The sequence below is a fragment of the Balearica regulorum genome, chromosome 1, assembly GCF_011004875.1.
Source record: "Balearica regulorum gibbericeps isolate bBalReg1 chromosome 1, bBalReg1.pri, whole genome shotgun sequence".
Classification (NCBI taxonomy): domain Eukaryota; kingdom Metazoa; phylum Chordata; class Aves; order Gruiformes; family Gruidae; genus Balearica; species Balearica regulorum.
In genome coordinates, this window is record NC_046184.1 from 35439201 (window position 1) to 35457190 (window position 17990).

Sequence of the window (17990 nt, forward strand, 5' to 3'; positions counted from 1 at the left end):
TTCATGAACATCTGGAGGAGCAGAGGAAGCTCATGGAATGGGAGAATAACATCTATCTGTTGAAGGACTGGAAATAGTAGTTAATAAGAAGTAAATACAATGAAACGGTTAATATATATATATATATATGTATTAAAGTGTGTGGAGCATGAGCACGACACAAATGGTATGGAATAAGGGGTGGAGATTGTATTGGGTCTGGCTGAGATGGAGTTAATTCTCCCCACAGCAGCCCTCATGGTGCTGTGCTGTGTATTGGTAGCTAGCAAACTGTTGATAACACACCAGTGTTTTGGCTACTACTGAGCAGTGCCAGCACACATCAAGGCTGTCTTTCCAACATTTCTTTTTCCCCAGCAGCAGGCTGGGGGTGGGCAAGATCTTGGGAGGGGACACAGCTAGGACAGCTGACCCAAACTGACCAAAGGGATATTCCATACCATATGACGTCATGCTCAGCAATAAGAAACTGAGAATAGGGGGAGGAACAGGGCGGGGGCATTCGTTGGTTTTTTTTACAATGTTTGTCTTCTGGAGTAAGGGGCACGCTTACTGAAGCCCTACTTCCCGGGAAGTGGCCGGACATCGCCTGCTGATGGGAAGTAGAGAATAATCTTTGCTTTTTGCTTTGCTTCCGCGCGCGGCTGTTTGCTTTAGCTACATTAAACTGCCTTTATCTCGACCCACGAGTTTGGGGTTGTTTTTCTCCATCTTCATTTCTCCCCTCCCTGCCTTGCTGAGGAGGCGAGTGATAGAGCGGCTCTGGTGGGCACCTGGCCCCCAGCCAGGGTCGACCCATCACATCACTTTAAAAAGAATGTCATCAAGCTTTTTAATCTTGGTGGAGGAAACTAGGTCAAAAATAGCAAAATATTTACAGTTAAATTCTTTTGCTTGCCTTTTTGCCTTACTTTTCTCCATGGAATACAGAATCATAGAATCATAGAATGGTTTGGGTTGGAAGGGACCTTAAAGATCATCTAGTTCCAACCCCTCCTGCCATGGGCAGGGACACCCTCCACTAGACCAGGTTGCCCAAAGCCCCATCCAACCTGGCCTTGAACACTTCCAGGGATGGGGCATCCACAGCCTCTCTGGGCAACCTGTTCCAGTGCCTCACCACCCTCATTGTGAAGAATTTCTGTTGCAGTGATTTCACATGTATAGAAACACCCTCTGCTGTACTTTGGATAATTCTGCTGAAGATATGGCTACGTGTGAGCAGGGCAAAGCCATGTGGAAATATCCATGTTAATTTTAAATGAACTTCCTTAGAGACTTGGGCAAGAGAGTGTCTTTAGTGGGATCAAATGCTCAGGGAAAAACCCACATCACTGTCTTCCAGTACACAGATTAGCTCATTTAGGACTGATTCCTATAGCTTAATTTAGCACTGCCTACCCTGAATTTACATTTTTTTAATTTAATGCTTTAATGGACAACCCTTAAAGGATAACTTCCTATAGCTTGGTCCAAGTCTGCTCTGTTTAATTTCAATTCAGAATGTGTGAAGTTTGGACTACATCAAATATCTTGATGCAGAAGACAACACATGCCACTTTTAATAGGATAAAAGAGAGGATACTGCCTGCCTTGCAACCTGGTCAAGAAGCTGAAGGAGCAGATGGCACAGAATTGCTGCACTGACTATCTGCTCTAACCTCACTCTCCAGCAGCAACGGGTTCGTGTTATACTGCTTTATGATTTCATTATATCTCAACTGCTCCTTTTATCTAGAAATTCTGCAGCTAGACTGATAATAGGGATTTTCAGTTTGATATTTTTAATATTGTTATTTAAGTGAATTTTAATTCAGCAGTTGAGATGGTCAGGAACAATGCAACCAAGTCCCCGACATTTTTGAGCAATTGCCAATGTCCTCGCCACCTGTTGAGTCACAGATGTGAGTCTGTGTCTAAGATATATCCATGAGTGTACATACATAGATACACTAACTATTAATTTTAAATGGTATTTTTTCTTTTAGATTATTTTTGTGTGTATGTTGCTACCTTTATTCATGCTCATTATTGATTCACTTACATAAATATTTGATGATCATACTCAAGCATATGATTAAATCTCATATCTCTATTGAAGCACACTGGTCAATATTTGATTCTCATTCACTGCAGAACTGTTAGAGATCCTGAATACACAACATGTGCACCCTTTTCATCATAAGGCATGCCATGTTTTGGAACACAACTCTATCACAATATCAAAAAGTAGCACAAGAATTGAACATCTATAAAATTATAAGTTTGATTCATTTTGGTAAACTTTTAAGCACTGATGCAGCAGGCAGGTACATCTGACTTACTCAGGTAGTTTCTTTTTATTGTTGTTGTTGAAGAGAAAAAGGCATTACTAAATCACATTTTATCTGATATTTCAAACCTGTTAATCAGTATGAGATGAGGTGCTTTCTAGCAGTAGCTATTTCTTGCAGCAGTCTGCCAAAGTAGACTGGAATATCCTGTTAAGTATAGATTTCTACAGCACAGATACGTACACTAGAGACAATTTGAAAACTACTATTGTTGTCTCTGACTCTAAAGGCGTCTTTTGAAATAAAGCCCTTCAGAGAGAGTTATACTGGGTTCTTATGTACGTACTTTAGGTTGTTAAGTTTAATTACTGATTTTCCCTGTGATTTCCTTCAATTCACCAGAACTACTGCTTGGCCATATTTTTTTCCTATGAATAATGCAGATCACGTCCCTCTTTCCTCTCTTCATGGAAAAAAAAAGCACAGTTATATCTCCATATGCAAGGACTAAAGGAGAAAAAACTAAATATAGTGAATTCTGTGTAGCAGACATGTTCTATTAATATATGTAGGATAAACAGCAAGATAGATAGACGAATGAACTTCTTGTATCCATTACCCTTCTTCAGGTGTAATCTGTTGCTAGTATAGCATTGACGTGTGATAAGAGTGCCTGCTGCCCACATAAGATAGGACTTGAAAAAGAAAATAAATGAATTTGATTTATGTTCTCAAGGCCAATTGCCAGCCCAATGTTTTTTATTATGCCAGTACCCAATGGTATGTGAAATGGCTCATGTTAATTCAACAGAAACTTAGTCCAAAGACCTTTGCCTGTATCTTTTCCAAGCTGCACTACTAAACCATTCAGATCAAAATAAATAGGAAAATAGATCATAAAGGAATTACAGTCCCAAAGGTAGTTGACTGAGGCTCAAGATGCTCTTGGCAGCCCTACAAATGATGTGCATATGATCAGCAAAAAGCATGGAAAAGATGCAAAGGATAATGACATATTTTGCTACTGTGTTTGTTTTTCTTCTATTTTGTTCATTATGTACAAAATTAGAGGTGGAAGCCACAGCCAGAAAGCAACAGCTCAGTACAAAGTAAAACATAAAGCCTATCCAAACAGTTGACTGAAATAAAATGGGAACAATAAGAAAAGGAGCAACAATGCAGAAGAGAAGCGTAGGTAGGGGAAAAGATCCAAACCTCAACCAACCAACCAAATAAAACAAAAGCAAGCCCTCATCTTTCCATGGCAGTCATCAGTGATGAAAAGATTGATAAAATAAGGGGTTTTAAAAAAAAAAAAAAATCAGTCATACTCATTGTTTAATTCTTGCATCAGCTTCGAGAGAAATCCCCGCCAGAAATGTCTGGGAGAACATTGCAGCTTCCTGGGGTCCTGCTGGTTCCCACCTTCGCTTGACTGCTCAGCCACCCTTGCTGCATCGTCACTACCTGCGAACACGACGGTAGGCCCTGGAGAGGAACTGCAACCAGGTACACGGGATGAGTACAGAGGAACCTTGGGCAAGTGTGGGATGTGAATTTCCCCTGCTGTGTGGTGACTGCTAGATGGTGGATCCTGATCAAGGTTACGAGGCAGCACATCACAGAATCTGAATGCTATATAGTGTAATTTGGCAATGAGATAGGTATAGATAGGTAGCAAGATATTGCCTGTCTCATTTGCTCTACATTATAGTGGATTAAAAGTCCCATAAAATAGCCTACAATAGCATCATATAAATTACAGTACCCTGAGAGAGCAATGATGCAGCATTTCAGATCGCTACAGACACACTGAGACTTACAGAAAGGGTTTCACCTCAGCCCTTGCACTACTGTTTCTATTTTGACTAAAGGCAGCTGTCTTCCACTATCAGTCCTACCTAAAACTGATGAAAGCATATACCTAATCACTTATACAGGGTGGAAAATTTGCTGGTCCAACTGGGAAAGAGGTCCATCTTTCGTTATTGTGAAGGCTCATGAACACCCAGTTGTGGTGCTGATCGCTCCTGGGAGAGGTGGGAAGTCCTGCCCTCTCGCTGAGCCTTGCTGTGGACGGCTGATCTTGGCGAGGGGCTTGGAAGGAAAGCAGCTTTTCTTGGGAATGACTTGAAGGATAAAGATTTTCATTCTTGGGGTCTCCTCCTCCTATTCAAATGCCAGTTTGAGTAATCACCCCCAAAACAGGCTAGCCATAGCATATCATTAACTAAGCATTTTTACCACTCTTCTAGCCAGAATTTTTAAAGTTGTTGGAAAAAAAAAATTCTTCCCCCCCAAACAAAACAAAACTCAAAAATCCCCACAACATGAATCCTACAAAATTACTTTCTATTTTTAGAGAAAATGTCTTTTCAAAGTGGAAAAAAATATAAAAAGGAAGATTTTCAGACAAAAAAAAAGTACAATCTAAAGTTTGTTAAAAGATATTCTATGCCAAATAAAATTTTAAACGAAAAATCTTCACCAGTTCCAACTTATTTTTTCTGTGATCATTCTGTACCTATCTTTACATGAATGTTTTGTACTCTTAAAATTCACCCAACCTTTTCCGTGGGCTGTGAAGGAGGATTTAGTGAGTGCAGGAGCCTCATGCAGAAATATTCATGTCAGCTTTTCTATTTTGATTCTAAGGAGATACCTTGGTAGCTATGCTTGTGATAGAGTGTCCCTGAAAACTGCCTTTTGCACAAATGAATTAATAAAAAGCCAAACACAGTGTTTTGCCTTGTTCTTGTGAACCACTGCAGAAAAAAAACCAAACAAACTAACAAAAAAAAAACCCTAAAAAACAAACCAGCCTCAAGAGCTATCATCTAAAAAAAAAAAAAAAAAAAAGAGATTTGGGTTCCTTTTGGATCTGACTTTCCACATGACCTTGGACGAGTCAGTATACAGTTGTCAGGTTTAATTCCCCCACCATCGTAATTTGTAAAGACTCTTTTCAGAGAAAGGAAATTACATTATTGCCAGAAAGCCTGTCACAGGAGTTTGGCAAACTAACAGAAATGAATGAGAGACTGAATCCCTATAAAAATCCCTTAAAATAGCATTGGGGGCTATTCCAGTTTAGGGAAGATTGCACTGCTAGTGTTCCTGACATCCCTGTTATGCATGTAAGGAGGGAAAATTGTTCTCTAGAACTGACAAGCCACAAGCTATAAATTCACTACATAAACAGATAAAATGTTAAAGCATGCTTCTCCGTTCTCAGTATGGATTGCACTTCTAGCTTGCTTTTATCAGCTCAGCTCTCTCCACACACACACATAAAATTAAGGTGATTGTTAAAGACTTATAGGTTAAAACCATAAATAAACTATAGTCAATCAATAGCTGTAATGTACCCCATCTTTTTCTTTTATCAGCCAAGTGTGAAACACAGGCACAGCCATTGAACATTGGTTTAATTGAATCACAGTTGCTTAAGTGCTCTCAAGAGGTGATAAATTAAAAAGTGTTATGCATGAAAGAAATAGGTTTCTGCAAGTTGGAGAAGCAATATGGCATGGACCTAGTAATAAATTGTTGGTTAGCCACTAACACCAAATTGCTACCAATAAAAATTATCTGTGAGCATTTAAACCAGGAAGGAAGAGTAAATAGAAGATTCTACCCCAGACATGATTTTGTTTTGCTCTTTTTTTTGTCAAATTAGTTAACTGGAGAACTGGTCAAATTATATCTTGAAGACAATTATTTCAGTGAATTTAATTTATTTTCTCTTGAATAAATGTTCCCCAGAAGATTGCTGGTTAGATAATTTTATGGCTCTTAACCAAATTTTGAGACCATGATGTTTTATTTTCTTCAAATTTTTTTTTCTGAAAAAATTCTTGTCAATTTTTAAAAGCATTGGAATTCAAAATTCAAACTACTACATTTGTTTTCCCAAATCATATGGTACTCGTTATGTGAAGTCAGTGAATACAGTAAAAGGTTTACCTGAAAAAATCTTGTATCTATATTTTAATCTATATTTTAATGCTTTTTTTTTTTTTTTTCTTAAAAGCTTTTGGGTTAAATCATGACCTGTCTAAAGCTAGTTCAGCAAGGACAAGATGTTATATTGCATGTCTTGTAAGTAATTTAGAAAGACAATAAAAAAACCCCAACCCAAAACAAAACAAAAAACAACAGGAAAGGCACATAGAAAATAACAAAAAAAAAAGGATGTTTACAGTTAAATTTAACAATATTCCCCAATTAGGATCTCATACTGCCTTTGCCCCCTATACAGGTTTTGGCTGGGATAGAGTTAATTTTCTTCATAGTAGCTGGTATGGGGCTGTGTGTTGGATTTGTGCTGGAAACAGTGCTGATAACACAGGGATGTCTTAGCTCCTGCTGAGCGGTGCTGACACAGAGCCAAGGCCTTTTCTGCTTCTCACCCCACCCCACCAGCGAGGAGGCTGGGGGTGCACAAGGAGTTGGGAGGGGACACAGCTGGGACAGCTGACCCCAACTGACCAAAGGGATATCCCATACCATATGACGTCATGCTCTGCACATAAAGCTGGAGGAAGAAGAAGGAAGTGATGGCATTTCTCTTCCCAAGTCACTGTTACACGTGATGGAGCCCTGCTTTCCTGGGGATGGCTGAACACCTGCCTGCCCATGGGAAGTGGTGAATGAATTCCTTCTTTTGCTTTGCTTGTGTGAGTGGCTTTCGCTTTAGCTATTAAACTGTCTTTATCTCAACCCACGAGCTTTCTCACTTTTAGTCATCCAATTCTCTCCCTCATCCCACTGGAGGGGAGTGAGTCAGCAGCTGTGTGGTGCTGAGCTGCCGAATGGGGTTAAACCATGACACCCCCCCTAAAATATGAAGCATTAATGCTTCCAGCATATTTGGCTAAAAGTCAGAGTAAAGTATGAGAAGATATTCAGTGCTGATGGAACTAAATGGAAAACCATCCCACGAGCATTAACTGTGCTATACTGGTATACTGTAGAAATATTGTACAGGGTAGAGCAGGATCCTGGTGGAAAAACTCCATCCCTTGAGTTGGAGATTGATTAACTCCTCAGATTCCAGCTCAAGCCAGCTGAGTACTCCAGCTGCAATCTTATCCGGACTTGTTCTTAGCAAACCTCATAATCAGAAAAAAAACAAACTCCTTTTGTCTTTGCTGACATGTTTGGTTCTGTAGATGTATTTTTTCCTCTCTTTTTTCCCCTGGAGATTTTTCACAACCCTCTCTCTCCCTTTTCTCATTTCACATGCGAATAGAAGTCTTTGCTATGGAAGCAAAGTTCATAGCCACAGCTTTATTAAAAATAAAATATAATTTCTTCAGAGGCCTGTTGAATAAGTGGAAACAAACGTATAGAAATACACCCCAAATAATTCCAAACTGATAGATGCTCAGAGCTATTCCTCCTTCTCCCCTGCCTGCACACAGAGACTGATGCCGTTCTAGATTTTAACAGAGATCAGGCTGTGAATTCATCCAGCCAAAGATCTAAATTGCACTTCTGAGATGCCAGTGCTCGTTTTGCACCACGCAGAGCCATCCACCCAAGGGACCAATGCCTGGCTCCAGATCAAGTGACACAGGGTGGCTTCTGTGCATGCTGCTCAGGACAAGCTCTGCCACAGAACCCTGGCAGTAGTCCTGCAGAATAGCTGTAAGCCTGGGGCACCTCCCGGCTCCATTTAGCACCTCTGGGAATTTAAGACATCGTTATTTCTGGAGCTTTTCTTTCTTTCTTTCTTTCTTTTTCTTTCTTTTTCTTTTTCTTTTTCTTTTTCTTTTTCTTTTTCTTTTTCTTTTTCTTTTTCTTTTTCTTTTTCTTTTTCTTTTTCTTTTTCTTTTTCTTTTTCTTTTTCTTTCTTTCTTTCTTTCTTTCTTTCTTTCTTGCTTTCTTTCTCTCTTTCTCTCTCTCTCTTTCTCTCTCTCTTTCTCTCTTTATTTTTTTTTCCTTTCCCCAGATATGACGACCTGAAATGATGCAAGAACTGTGTTACATCCTCTCAAGCCAATGGCTATGCATCATGATACCAAGGGTGCATGTTGCAATAAACCCTCACTGATTTGAAGGCATATGAGAAGCCTCTGCGGGGAAGAACAGTGGCCCCACTCCTTCCCCAGCTGACCACTGGGCACATCCTTGAACAGAGTCGTCCCAGAAACACATCTGAATTTCATCACAGAAGAAAGTGGTTGATTTATTCCAAAAAAAGAGATCAGGCCTGAATAGGGAAACTGAGACGTTAAGACAGCGAAGATATTCTCATATCCCTGCAGGCTCCCGGCCTGGAAATCTCATTTTGCTGCACAAGTTTACCGATGCTAGGAGTGAATCTTTCTGACATATGAAAGACAAGCTTTTGATGTGTCAGAGCATCAGAGATTTCTGCTTCATCAGACAAACTGATAATGATGTTTGGATATTTCTGAAAATTTGAAGACACTGGTTGGGAAGCACCTTAAAATTTCACTAAAGGAAACTAAAATTGAAGATTCAAACTTATGAAAAAAACAAAGAAAGTAAAATAAAATTACTTTTTTCACTCTGCAGCTATTTCAAAAGGTCAACAATTTCTTCAGGATTTGTTGATATGAAACAGTATTTTCTGTGGAAAAAAAAAAAATTTGTTAATCTCTCTTTCCATTCTGTTTCTTAAGAAACACCTTATCTTTTGTTTATTTATCTGGGTGGTAGTATAAAGTTATAAGAGTTTCCAGCAGCAAAACATCTTTTTTCCATTCAAACTTACAGAATAAATACCTTCATAGTGGAACATTTTATAACAAAATGGTAAATTAAATACAATACTGCCTCATGTTCTTTGGGCTCACTTCTCAGGATTCATAATCAGAGTGAATATATTAGGTCTTTGGGGGATATGTGATAAAAACTGTGCCTGTTTTCACATTTATGTGCTTAAACAAAGAGTTTATAGTTCCATCCAATTTAATACTGAAATCCTAGCTGTTAGAACCTCACACACGAATACAACATTTCTCAATGTATGTGAGCGATAAAGTAGTTTCTCCATCATGTGTGAGAAGAGCTACGCAAAGCAAAAGCCCAGGAGCAATTCTTGCTAACCCAAGATGTTTGCCTAGGTGTCTGCCCCAAGCACATTTCATTGTCATTACAGAAACACAGGCACTTCCAAAGGGCCATCTGGACCTGGTGGGCTCAGCAAGCCTCTGCAAGGCAAGGATGACAATGCTTCCCTTAAAGCTCTCTTGTCAAGTGTTTCAGGAATGATAGAATGAATCAAAAAAAAAAAAAAAAAAGAATTAAACTTTCTTTCTCAATCTGTACAATTTCTTGTATCTCTAGGTGGTTTTGTGCTCGGCTGACGAGGGGTTTGAACAACGTTTTCAATTAAGGAAGTATTAATAGGAAACTCAAAGCATTCTGTTGTGAGAAAACTAATTCCCTTTAGATGATGCTGGCTGCACAATACATAAGGACAAAACTCTTCACCAAATAAGCAAAAGCAAAAATCAAAACAAAACCAAAAGCTAGAAGTAAGCACCTATTGAGCTAACACAGATTAATCCCGCAGCTGCAGGGCAAAGCCACCTGCCTGATTTGTGAAATCATGACGAGTGTGAGGAAGACAGAAGAAAGAAGCATCTGGTGCAGAAAGCTGGACCTGAGGGCTGAAATAACCCGGATCTGGGGAATGCTCTGCAGGCAGCTGTGAAGCTGCCTCTGATTACCGAAGGACTGACCCTTTCAAAGAATAACCTGCTTTTGCCTGCTTGGCCTTAGCTTCATGTCAGGACACAGATAGAGACAGAGAGGCGTTTCATAAATATCCAAGCATGGCAGTGTGGCAAACATTTCCACCTGAGGTTTATAATTCAGGCAATTAAAAACTTGGAGAAAAGACCATGTTTCTTTCATAAGCATCTCAGTTGAAAGCAAAAGGGACATAAACAAGAAAAACAAGACCACTGTTTTGAAGAGACTTTAACTCTGTGAAAATACATTGATAAAAAGAATGTTTTCTGCCAAACACAACTAGGATTCAGACTAATGCATCTCTCAGGTCATATGTGGTAGGTGCTACCTTCAGGGCATTTTCAACCACCTACCATTGTTTGGGGATTCATTTCACCCAGCTTTACCATCTAGCAGTTACATATCCACTCCCTGTGGTCACGGAGGTTCCCTGTGAAGGGAGAGAGACTGATCAGCCAAACCTCCTCCTGGCAATGCCGGTTGTAGGAAAGGCCTGGAGGAGCACCAGTGGTTGTTCTCACCATTATCACTGAGGAAAGGCTGGATGGTTACATAGATGCCTTACTTCTAGGCAATAGAAGCACCATGAGGTAAATTCCAACAATGTGCAAGTTTGGGGTAAAAAAAAAAAGTCATCTAGTCATAACCTGCCTGTATGGAGAGAAAGGTTCCTGAACCTCTGGATAGTCCGCAGCGGAAATGCTTTCTTGTATTCTCGAACTTAGATGCAGGAGCTATTGCAGCAACAACACTGGACATGTAGGTGGTCTGAATATGACTGTATTTGCTTAGATACTTTCTGGGGAAAGCTGAGGCTTTTTTCCTTTCACTTCTTTATATATCATTTCAGGTTTAAGGCTAGAAAGTTAAATTGGTACAGTGTAATTGAAATTATTCACGTGCTTTAAACAACTAACATTTAATGTGAACAGAATGGAGATCAGACAAGCTAAACTGTCAGAGTATGTTCTTGCTTTTCATTAAGATTCAGATTTCTGAGAAATGACACATTTTGAATGTTGATCAAATTGATTTATTTTCATTAGTTGTAAGTGCCAATTAATTGCTGGCTGGATTAATGAGAAATGAGATCATTTTAATAGAAAGATCTAAACCCAGTGTTCCATTGCACTATTACCAGCCTCTCCAGTACTCCTACACTTAACTGCTAGAACACTAATAAAACCTTAATGTAAGTAGGAATATTACCATTGACTTCAAACAAGGCCATAATGATCTATGGCAGTACAGTTTAATTTAACTTTCTTCAAAAGCACTCGAAATGAGCAGAGTAGACCCCCCCTTGTGGCAGTAGGACAAATGTCCAACTTTCTGTTCTCTTTCCTCCTGGCCCAACCTCCAGCCTAGGGGGACAGCTGCAGAGAGGAGCCAGTCAGACTTTCTGCTGTTTTGTTGGGAATTTCTCAGGGGTTTTTTGGTAGCTGATCATCCCTGTTTCTCCCAGTCTGTGGATATCTATGTGGCCCACTCGTCGTATTCCTCACGCACACTCTCCTCCCTGGTCATTCTCCTTCTCTTTTCCTATATTTGCTCCCCTCTGCATTTATTGAGTCTTCCCACCCTAAGCTCCTGACAAAACCAAACGAGGCACCACAATCCACCTCGTCCATATTTTAACCTTTGCCTTTCCTGTGCAAGCTGGAGGCCCAAGGCAGCAACCTCGCCGAGAGGGAGCTCGTCTTGTGTGGCTTCTCGGCACTGACACAAAACCGGGACCAGGAGCAGCAGCAGGAGCTACAACTTTATCACTTAAGGGAAATTATACTATTTCCGATCACCTTTCGGACCAACTGGTTTTATGTTATAGAAGATCCAGTTCTTAAGTGTGCCATTTTGCAACACGCAGTATAATAAAAATCTTTAAAAGTAGGCTGATTTTGAAGTCTGCTGAGAATAGAATTATAAATTTTCCCTTAAATCAAATACTTTGATAGATGAGAGGACCTTAGGTTTAAGCGTGCTCTGTTTGGGAAATGCTGGTATAAATACTGATAACCATAAAACAGTAGATAGCAGAAAAAATTAGAATACTTACTGTTTAGACTTCCAATTAAGTTAGCTGATTTATTCTGCAAATTTTAAAGTCTAATAATCCTTGCTAGTTGACGGTCTTGTTGCATATTAGTGAGCAGACTGTATCTGAAATAAATTTAAGAAGTGAAAATACAATATACATACATTACCGTATCTAAGAAATTGCTTGTTTCCAGGCAGCTAAAGACAGAAAGTGCATGAAGATATTGAGAAGGCCAAATGCTCATTTTTACCTTTATCAGTAGCTGATTTTAAAGTCTTCAACTGAAAATAAACATTCTTTTAATGGTAGTTTTGTGTGCAGCTCAGTGTTAGTCACTGTATCTGTGGACTATAAATATTATTGTGTACCACAACTTGGTATTTCATTCTAAATCACGTTTCTCTAGTGATGATTGAAATAATAACTAAGAAGGAGGTTCTTAGGCTGAGCTTATCATTTGGTTGTTTAGCAGTAGTATTTCCTAGCATTGATTGTAAAAAGAGGCGATATTCATAAAATCAGCGTTCCCAGAGCCCAGCTTTCCTCTCAGGTAGTTCAGCAGAACCAGACATCAAATTCTCTGTAAGATACCTCCAAATGTTTTGCCCCCAGCTATTGTGTAACAACTCCCGAGTAGTCCTACACTCATGGATTCAAAGGGAGCAGCCAGAAACCATTTATTTTTGGGGGAGGGACGGTCTAACTCCTCGCCAGGCTCAGCAGGTGTTCAGGGGAAGGCCAGCTCCCGCAGGGGAGGCAGAAGGATCGGCACGGACAGCCAGGCTGGATGGATGGGAGCCGCCTCGTCAGCACGGACCATTCCGTCGGATTAGCTGTGTGGCTAAACATGACCTACCTTTAAGTGGCCTAAGACAAAAGGAAAAAAAAGAAATATCCAAACGTCTTGCCTCTTGGAACTGATCGCACAAGGAAACAGGAAAGCAAAAGATGCCAGGACAATGCATATCCCGTCCTTGCCCGGCGCTGCAAACCATCACCGCAGGGCTCCAGCTCGCTGCTGATTTCTCTTGCAGACAAGGGGCAGCTCGGCTCAGTCCCCTGGGAAGCAGCAGCTCATGGTGGGTAGCTGGAATGGCTCTTTCATCATTACCTGAAGCACTGTTGTGAAGCTTGGCACAGCTTACCAGGGCCAGCTCGTACCCGTAGCAGCAACAGCCTACTTGCTTGCATACGCATTCTGTCTCTAAAACTTTGTTAGCAAGATTATTTTGATTTTAATGAAGGGATTTCTTTATTTAATTCGCTTCAAGTAGCTGAATTAAATCATGGAAGTGGTGAACCACCTAGGGAACTCTTTAGGAAGAATGAGTACATGCAATCTCTACTCCCCACCCTCTACATACACGTGCGTGCACACACATGTACGCTTTATTTATGACTTTGTTTCCACCTGCACTGACATGGCTGGGAATTTACAACAGCATTGAAAAAGTTACAAGCAGTACCTCAGAAATTCCACATTTTACTGAGCTGCGTTATTATGGCAGATTTGTCAGGCAGCCAAATGCTATGTCAGCCCTGTAATTGATTTACAGCAACATCTGTAAGAATATTTGAGGAAGAGGAGGAAACCAATGTCCACTTTTGAATCCAGTCTTTCAAAGAAACAAATGGTGGTGGGAGATTCACAAACAGAAAACATTAGAAATAAACAACATGTTTAAAGGGATATAAGTGTTACAGGGGGGGAGGGGGGAAGAAAAATAAAGGTGCATTACTTTTCAGACAGGAGAATAATCATAGCCTTTCCAGGCATGTTTTAACTTAGCTATATAAAACACCTGGCCCTAAAAAGCAGACCTTTTTCTGGGGTTTTGGGGGTTTTTTGTTGTTGGTTTGTTGTTTTTTTTTTTTCTGGGGAAAATATGAAGCTTAAACAGGACGCCCACATAGGCTCAAAACTCCTTTGTGAAAGACCTCATTAAAAAAAAAAAAAAATGCCCATCAAATTTATATAATAGTTACTTTGTAATTGCTATGAACTATATGAACAAATCCCTACTTTTCCATTTAAGAATCTTTTGTGAAGAGAAAAGAGGTCCAACACTGTCGAAGAGATGGAAAGGTTTGGGTGGAGGAAAGAGCTGGGAATGTCTTTCCCAGATCCCTCTCCTCAGCCTCTGCACCTACAATAACTTGCTTTTCTGATTGCTTACTGAACATTTTCTCTGCAAGACAGTAAGATGTCGAAGAAAGCAGGGAAGATAGCTGACGGTATTTGGGAGCGCTGAATATGACTTCCATCATCCTGCAACATGGTGCTGTTTCAGGTGGTGGCTTTTTTAAAAGGAAATGGAGTTGATCAAACTTTACAAACTTTAAGAAGTTTCCTCAGCTGCCTTATTTGAGAGATGACTGTGTGACGCAGCCTTTTATTTGCACTTTGGTCCAAAAGGGGGGATGATTTATGCGGTGCTCGCACAGCTCCTGAATCTGAGGTGCTGTTTGAGATCTGCTGGAGGAAGGCATGCCCCAAGGTGGGGGTCACCCCTCTCGTTGCGGCTCCCCTGCCCGCAGCACACGTGGCAGCACCTCTGGAGAGTCCACTCGGTGCTTGTTCAGAAGCAAACCCACCTCGGGTTATGCAGAAAGTGGAGGAATCAACTTCCTACCATTCTCAAAGTGTACAGAGACGGGCACATTTCTACTCACACAGGAAAAACATTAAGCCTGACTCTTTACCACCACAGAAACTTGATGAGTCAGAAGTGCTAAGGAGAAATCAGGAAGAGAAACATGCTCTGGCAGCAATGAGAATCAATCCGCAGGGACCTGCCAAACTCAGATCAAATGGATTTGGGAAGAGGGATGTGCGGCCGGGAGAGAATGAGCAACAACTCTGCCCACGCCAGTCTCTGCGCCTGGTCTGTGTTGCCCTGATAACCCAAAGGGCTCTGCACTCTGTATTACAGTTCTGAACGGAAAAGCCAGAATTTAAAAATAAAAGTAATTTTGCATCAACAAGTAGTTTCAGAGTGAGAAATCAAAGCTTTTCCATTTTTTCAGAATTTTTTTCATGTTCTGATTTAAGCAATTTAGTAAAACAAGTTCCGTGGCTCAGCATCACTTTTTGATTTCATCTTTTTTTCTTTTAAAACTACTTTGAGTGAAAATGCTATGTCAGAAGAAACTGCTAAACTGTGCTGGTAGGTGAAATAAATAACACAATTGTCGCAAGCTATAGAGCAATAAACAAGCGCGTTTTTAAAACGAGGCACTTAAGAACCTCAGTTTACATTCAAGCGTAATTTTATTCATTAATACAGCTTTCTGATTAGTCATATTTTCCATCATTGCCAACATTTCGCTACTCTGCCTACTGTGTGGTCACAGTTAGGTGAAATTTAATTCATTCTAGGTACTATTTTACACATAGGTCTTTGTCCCCTTGCCAAAATCTGAGAGCAGATTAACTTTTCCCTACTTACAGCAAATACCTACGAGGCTGCTGCGAGTGCCCCTGACACTTTCCATTCTTTAGCTTACACGGAAGGCTGTGTAAGCTAATTACAATGGGGCCGTGTTTTCCCCTTTTCCTGAGGGAAGGTTAATAGAGAAAGAAGTTCACGCTAATACAGCATCGGATCAGCGTGCGGCAGAAGGCAGGCTCTGGGCAGCTGGCTGCTGTACCACTGATGCTTTCTTAAAGCTGTTGGCATACAGACCCGCAGCAGGTAGCAGTGCAAGTACAGTTTATTTTAAGCCAAGAGTAGCTAGTTTCAGTTATGAGAGCTGGCTTGCTTATGTAGGTCTTCTATCACTTACTCAAATAGTAGCTTCTTCATTGCTGTGCTAGTGAGCCACAGATGTTAAAAACCTATTGAACAAAAGCCTCGTTTGTTACCAGTTACTCTTGTGGTACCAGTGGATCAAATATTTCTTTTTGTGTGAGCTCTCTGCTTTTCAACTATGTCAGCCAATAGTCTACAATATCTTTCTGCATGCAAAAAGGCGAGCCATGAGCGCAGCGAGGCCAAACGAAGGACCAAGTCTTTCTGGTTATTTCTAAGAGTTTAGAATCACAATGAGATTGAAAACTAGTTTCAAAAACTCCTCAAACATTTCTGGGGAAAATGTGGTATCTCTTCAGATGGAGTTCTCCCTGCCAGCCGGACGGCTCTTTCCCAGAAACAGTTCTGCCATATGCGGGCTGAGCATCAAACAAGTAACTCACCGAGTATCTGCAGCTCAAACGTACCCTGTATCCTGCAGAAAACGGCACAGCTGCCCCATTCAAGGGCTGATAGAGTGGCAGCTGTAACTCCTTGATAAACTTATTGAACCGTGTTACGAGGAATAAACATTAAAATCTGCACAAGTTATTCCCTTGGAACAAGGGGATTATTCCAAACCACTTCATGATATGACAGGAACTCCAGCCTTCCTCCCCTGCATTCACTTCAGAGTATCTCGGTAGCTCTGACCTACAGTAGCTCTGACTACTTCCCTTACATGTGGTGTGCCACCACGTTAGCAGCAGGACAGAATTAGATATGCCTTCAAGTGCTGGCACATCTAAGAAAATCAGCATGAAACCTCACCATTTGTTGATGAATGGAGGCCAGAGCCCCAAATTCTCCATGTTATAGCAATGCAAAACAGAAGAGAGAGGCATAACCAAAACCTGAGGACATCAGTGTCAATATCTCCGTTATGGTCTTTTTCAGTAGATTTCTAAAACAAGTAGACTGGACACCAGGATTAGTGCCAAAAGTAATTTAACTAGATAGGAACTGATGTGGTTTTGCATTGTTTTGCTGTAAAAGAAACTGAAGCCTCACTGTTCAAGATGTTATTTCAAATGGCTCTGTAATCAATATCTGGATTTTGATTATCCAGCAGTGGACCCAAACCATAAATCACAGCTTCCCCATGCACATCTACAAAGGAAGTGCTGAAAATAAGTAGGATGCACACTGCTATGGCAAATGAAGAGGTCTTTAGACCATGCTGCATACAAGGCTTTCGAAGCAAAGGCCTGCAAAATCTTAAAGCCTGTCTTATATTCAGGGTGTCTTATCACCTCTGTCAAGTAAGTAAAACCTTAATTTCCAGTGCTATCATATCTGAAATTCACAGGGTTTAAAACTAGTCACGCTTCATTTCAGAACACAGAACATACAGGTGCTCAGACCAACTGCTGCATTGCATTTGTTGGTGAAGAGCCCATGGTCAGTGGGTGTAACACGAAAGCACTCGTTGATGGCTGAGGAAAAGCGATCACGCTGAAGTGGCTATCAGTAGTCCATAATCTAGAGTAATTTATGGTTCTGTTCTCTGTTGTGTGGGAAATAAAATCCTGGACTCAAGTCACAAAGCCTAAATTTGTTTTACAAGCAGTGAACTTAAATTACTACCAACTTCGCTCTCAGGTCCTGTTGTCCCAAGGCATTCTTGAGTCACATTGATCACAGACATTCCGACACAGTGGACCCCATGGACCACACGACTCTGGGAAACTATGCATTGCACCACCAATATTTAGTTTTGAACACAAACACAGCATAACAAATGGATTTTGGGTTTTGTCTGCCAGAAAAGGAGATTTTTAGATGCAGTAAGACATAGCTCTCCAGGTGACGTGCTCTCCAGTGCATAGCTGCTTTTGGCATTTTAGAGCACAGATGATAAGTGGAATTAAATACACAACAAGTATTGCGAAGAGCATGGGAATACCTTTGTTGTATTACAAATATATTGTACATTTCCTCAACTATGCATTTGCTGCATATTCATGCCAAGAGCTTCCTGAAGCTGCGGCTAGCCTATCTTCCCTCCGGCACCCAACCACTACTGACTTACTGCCTTCAGCTACGCTGTGCTCTGCGAACTGAAGAAGTTTGTCCAGCCTGTAACCAGAGTGAGAGGGCAAATAAAGAAACTGGAAACAGAGTAGTGTGGGTCACCAAAGAAAGTCCCCAAAGTAC

The 17990-nt window shown here is 40.6% G+C and overlaps 1 long non-coding RNA gene across 3 annotated transcripts in view; it reads left to right on the forward strand.

The window, feature by feature from the left end:
• The window catches only part of LOC142600517 (uncharacterized), a 634685-nt gene that overhangs the window by 440184 nt on the left and 176511 nt on the right, over positions 1-17990 (forward strand). The gene's annotated exons all lie outside the window — the stretch shown is intronic.